Genomic DNA, 6,000 nt, shown 5'->3' with positions numbered 1-6,000 from the left:
TATTTTTCTACTTATCAACAGGGAAACTAGGCACTGAAATATTGTTAGCTTTCCCAAGGACACACAGATAGTAAGTGATGAAGCTGGGTAATGAACTGAAATTTTAAACACTAAGCTATACTATTAATAAGATAATTATGTTATGTATCTAATACAGTATTTAGCACTGAGAAAGCACTAGCTTAATTTCTTTCTTTTCATCATCCTCATGCAAATATAGATTTGATAGGCAGTGAGATAACTGTATTTGCCATGTTTCTGTTGACATATATTGTATAACTATCTCCAAATTTCCGAAGTTTAAAGCAACAAGCATTTATTTCATGCTTACAGGTCTATAGGTTGTTTGGGAAAGTTCTCTTTTACACTTAAATTAGATTCAAGACCTTGTTTCTCATTCTAGTCCCCCAAATACCCAGGTCAAGTGCTTTTCATTTCAGATCAAAGAATCTTCAAGAAAACTGAGCGAAAGTTTTTAATGTTTCGTGGGACTTCAACTCAAAGCTGGTACATTCTAAATGCACCTTCTTTCCATTGCCAAATGAAGTCACATGGCCAAGCCCAAAGTCAATGGCATAGGAAAATATACTAGGCTCACAATGAATCATGCTAGGGAGGAGAAGAAAGGAAGAATTACAGATAAATAATACAGTTTACCACAGAATTCATGGAAATGTATAAAATATTCACTACATAGTTGGATATTTAATGTTTAAATTCTATATATCCTAAAATTCTATACTTTTAGCACAACTTAAAAATTGCTTTCTAAAAACATCAATAATAAATAAAAATTAATTTCTATGCAAAGGGGACTGTCAATAAAATAAAAAGACAACCTACTGAATGAAAGAGGATATATGCAAATGATTTATCTGATAAGGGATTGATATTCAAACTAAAGAACTTACACAACTCAACACCAAAAATAATAATTCAATTAAAAAATGGGCAGAGGATCTGAACAGAAATTTTTCCAAAGAAGACATCTAGATGGCCAACAGACTCATGAAAATATGGTCAACGTCATTCATCACCAGGGAAATGCAAATCAAAACCACAATGAGATCACCTTATACTTGTCAGAATGACTAGAATCAAAAAGACAAGAAATTACAAGTGTTTGCAAGGACACAGAAGAAAAGGAACTCCTGTGCACTATTGGTGGGAATGGAAATTGGTACAGCCACTAAGGAAAATAGTATGGAGTTTCCACTAAAAATTAAGAATAGAATTGTCATGTGATCCAGTAATTCCACTACTGGGTATTTACACAAAGAAAATGTAAATATGAATTTGAAAACATACGTGTGCCCCTATGTTTATTGCAGCATTATTTACAATAACCAAGATATAGAAGCCACCCAAGTGTCCATCTATATATGAATGGATAAAGATGTGGGGTGTTGTGTGTATTACATATTTATTACTAATGTTAAGTGTAATCAGTCAGTCATAGAAAGCAAATACCATATGATTTCACTCATGTGGAAATTGAAACAAAACAAATGAACAAGCAATCAGAAAAAGAGAGAAAGGCAAAAGAAAATAGTCTCTTAAAATTAGAACAAACTGGTGTTTGCCAGAGGGAAAAGTGAGTAGGGGGCTGGGTGAAATAGATAAAGGGATTAAGAGTACACTTTTCTTGAGCACTGAGACATATATAGAATTGCTGAATGGTTACACTGTACACCCAAAACTAATATCACTCTACATGTTCATTATCTGTCTATCATCCATCTGTCTATCTATCTATCTATCATGCTTGTCCTAATTTTTTATTGGTCAGCTCTAGGCCTGTGCCCAGCTAGGTGGACTGTAAGGAAGGGGCCACCGCTCACCAGCTCCCAGCTGGGAGAATGAGAAGGCCTTGCTCTTAGCCTCCCAGTGTTAGGGATTGAAGGGGCAGGTATAGCCTTTCCTGAGCCAGCATGGGGTTTCCATGTAAGAGCACAGGTGGGGGTCTAGAGCCCAGGATTTCCACCTGTCAGCCTAGTTGTATTTGGAGTATTCCTTGCTGTCATCCATAGTGGGCTTTGTGTCATTGCCTGGCTTGCATCCAGTAGAACAGATTTCCTCATGCTCATTTGTGGGTTGGAAGTCTTGGACCAGCTGTAGAGCTGTGTCCATGGAGCACCCAGAAGCAAATCATTGACAATGATTGGTGAAGTGTACCCTTGCTATGGATGATAAACAGGCCCCTGTAGGCAATGCCTTCATCTTCCTTCAGCACACCAGACCTTGGGACAAGCTTCTGGTTACATTGGCAGGCAGGGGCATGTTCACGGGGTCCAAGCCTCCTTCCTTCTCAAGAGGATCAGGCTTGTTGATCCAAGCCAGGTGGGTGAACTGAGAGTAGTCAGAGAGCCCAGCAGCTACCAGCCTAGCTTGCCAAAATCCTCAGCATGTTCTCTGAAAATGATCTCCATGGGACAGACAAGAGGTGATGTTCAGTGGATAGAAAAAGAGGACCAAAGTATTTACCTCTGTAGTCAGAAAGCTTCACCTCCTTGAAGGTGCCATCCACCACAGAGGTGTCTCAAGGTGTAGAGTGGGCTTTCGCTGTGCATGTTGTCTGAGGCCATGACAAAGCTGCATGAGCAAGGGTGGGACGTTCAGACTAGCATACCGGGGAACACACATTTCGGTATTTCATTATACTTCAATTAAAAAAAAAATTTTAAAAAGGGAAAAAAATGCTTCCTACCCTACAAGTTATTATCTTATTAACACTGTATATGTATTAACACAAGCCATCCTTTTCTATTTTTATACCATTTTTTTTTTTTTAATAAAGAAAGCATGGATCTTGAGTCATTCTCGGAAACTCTTGCATAACTCCTCAACTTATTGCCTATTGGCTCATAAGTAGTATCTACAGCAACTGAATTATTTTAGATATTATGTCCACAGTTAATATGATTTTAAATGTATATTGTTTTCTAGGTATCTCTAAGTAAAAGCTTTCACAACTGTAATCTGATTCCCATGTGTAGAATACAACTGATACTTGTTTTAATTAATTCTCCACAGCTGCCCTCTATTGCACTGGCAAACTTAAGAATCATCAGAAGACTTAGTGTTTCAATTAGACTCTTATTCCTTACCACTCTTCAGCTATCAGGGACAGTGTTGCTGCTATTGCCTTTACCCAGGGATACCTCTCCTCAGGGCTTCCATTTTATTTATTGTTTTGTTTGCTTATTTTAGAATGAATGGTTTAGGTGTCTGTCTCCCTCAAGGAAGAAGCTGAATGTGATTTACCTTAGTACTATTTACACCTATTCCAGTGCCTGAAACCTAGTAGGTACCCAATATACGCCAATTAAAGGAAGATTGGCTGAATAAACAGATGACGCATTTCAATGTTACAGAATGAAGTTCTATTTTTTTATCATAAATTTATTATGCAAGACATGTTGGGATCAAGATGGTATAGTCAAGGAACTCTATGTGATTGGCATGAGCCTCCACTGGCACATAAGAAACAGCTCTAATTCCAAAGAATAAAGGCTACCATGCTATGTAAAATATCAAGCATCCTAGATATACTCCAGAGCTCACATCCACGGTTTCTGGTTAGATGGAAAAATGCAATCCCAAGAGGCATTACTGGGGTGAAGTAATTATTGTAGAAAGAGAGTAGTCAGTTTAAAAGCATATCAAAGTTCCTGCCCCAGGTTCACCTTTAGTACATCAGAGTTTAAGTTCAGGTTGGCAACAGATCTCAGTTTCAACTGTACCTTAGGAAAGAGAAAAAGAAAAGGGAGAAAGATGGCATTACTGAATAGTATTTTCTAGGCATTGCCTTGAATGCTTGCACATACATTATTTATTTATTCAATACATGTTTAGTGAATGTCTAGCTGTGTTATGCATCATTTTATGTGCAAGGCAGAAATAGAGGACAGTATGAAGTCCAGTGAAGGAGATTTAGAATTATATATAAAATAATAAGACATTTCAGGTACAATTTGTTCTACAAGAACATAAGACTTCCAACTTGGACATGAGGGCAATGGGAAAGCTTCCAGTGGAGGAAGTAGATATTAAGCTGAGAACTGGAGGGTGAAGGAGAGTTAGCCAAGGGAGATTTCCAGAGAAAGAAAAACATGGGCAACTCAATGTATTTCTTTTATAAGCCATGTTGTTCAGTTTGGACTGGAGAATTTGAGAACCACGGTCAATTTTCACTTGTCATTTTGACAGTCTCTTAAAGATTAAATTGACTGATTTTAGAGAAAGAGAGCAAGCATGGGCAAGCAAGAGGGAGAGGGAAAGAATCTCAAACAGACTCCCTGCAGAGTGTAGAGTCTAATGAAGGGCCCAATTACATTACTCTGAGACCATGACCTGAGCCCAAATCAGGAGATGGACACTTAATGGACACCCACATGCCCCTGATAATGTTTTATATGAACATCCTTCCCTTTGGTAGAATTCCCAAAGAGAAGGTATGGAGATATTCCTTCCCCCAAACCCTGGAAAGTTTGGGTCCTATCAGGGGTCCAACTCGCTCAATCAGAGAAGACTTTGTAACATATTCTTGGCCACAGTTGGTTGCTCTTATTTGCAACCCAATTCCCTGATAATTCAGTCTTTAAAGGATTATAAGCAGAAAAGTGGCAAACAGAGGTTTGCAGTTTAGTACAATTTGTCTAACTGTGGAGTTTATAACATGAAGGAGGGTGGCTACTCAAGGAGTCTAGTTCTGGGAGTCTGCCATCAGCCAAATTAGAGATGCCAATGGCCACCTATAGTGGTGTCACTGGGCAAGGAGAATAGGCAGTGGTCCTAAGGGACATTGATGGAGAACTTACAAATATGAAGGAGTTAAGGAGGAGGAAAGATGGTGGCTTGCTTCATTCCCATGCAAAACATTTACTAACCAACTTCTGAGTACATGTTATGGTATATAGGCAACTATATGGAAGAAATAATACAGGTGCAACAGGTAGAGTTTAAATAAGCAAAAACCTTTCTCAGAGTGACTTAAACAGGATTTTTAAAAATCATTTATATGAGAGTTCAGAGATAAGATTATTGATTTTAATCTAGTAGCTAAACAAAATCTTTCTGATATTGTTTTTGTGCCTTTTCTTATTGGGAGGTATGACTAGGATTAGAGCAGTTTGGAGCCACAAGTCTGGGCCCCAAAATGCTCAGAAGAAACAGGGACACCTCTTCTTGTATCTATCTCTTAAGGGAAAGTCCATATTTTCCAACAGTTCCAGAAAGCTTCTCCTCCTTCATCACTGTGGTATATTAGGACATGTGTTCATTTATGAAATAATTATTATTGCTAGAAAATTACATGTGTTACAGGCTTAAGCATGGGTTCCTCTAACAAAATTTAGGAAAAAAATAATAGTAATAAATAGAAAGAGGGTAAAAATAAACAGTATTAGCAATCTCAGGGGATAAGATGGTAATAGAACACAGAGTTTTTTTTTTAATCACAAGAGAATAGTACAAGTAACTCTGTGCCAATGTTTGAAAAGATAGATAAAATGGGCAATTTTATTAAAAAATAAGTTACTAAAATTGATTTAATAAGTAGAAAAATTGAATAGACCAGCAGCCATTAAAAAACTGTATTGGTTGGGGATAGGGGAGGAAAAAAACAAACAAACAAGAGGCTCTCTCTAAAATAAGCAGTAGATCCAGATCATTGCACCCATAAGTTTTAACGGATGTTAAAGTTATTAATAACCCATGGGTGTCTGGGTGGCTAAGTCAGTTAAGTGCCTGCCTTTAGCTCAGTTCAGTCCCACATTGGGCTCCCTGCTCAGCGGGGAGTCTGCTTCTCCCTCTGTCTCTCCCCCACCTCATGCTCTCTCTCTCTCACTCTCTCAAATAAAAATCTAAAGAAACAATGACAAAGTTGTTAGTAATCCTTATACTAGCAAATTATTTTCGAAACAAAAAAATAATGGAAAATGACCTTACTCATTTTATGAATCTAATATAGAATAAACGGGAATTAGGTAAGGTATAAAA

The 6,000-nt window shown here is 37.6% G+C and overlaps 1 pseudogene; it reads right to left on the bottom strand.

Moving 5' to 3' along the window:
- Window positions 1-1,992: 1,992 nt before the first annotated feature.
- The window catches only part of LOC125106985 (peroxiredoxin-2-like), a 46,707-nt pseudogene continuing 42,699 nt past the window's right edge, over window positions 1,993-6,000 (bottom strand).

The sequence above is a fragment of the Lutra lutra genome, chromosome 8, assembly GCF_902655055.1.
Source record: "Lutra lutra chromosome 8, mLutLut1.2, whole genome shotgun sequence".
Classification (NCBI taxonomy): Eukaryota; Metazoa; Chordata; class Mammalia; order Carnivora; family Mustelidae; genus Lutra; species Lutra lutra.
Note: the sequence above shows the minus strand (reverse complement) of the source record. Positions and strands in the feature narration are given on the sequence as shown.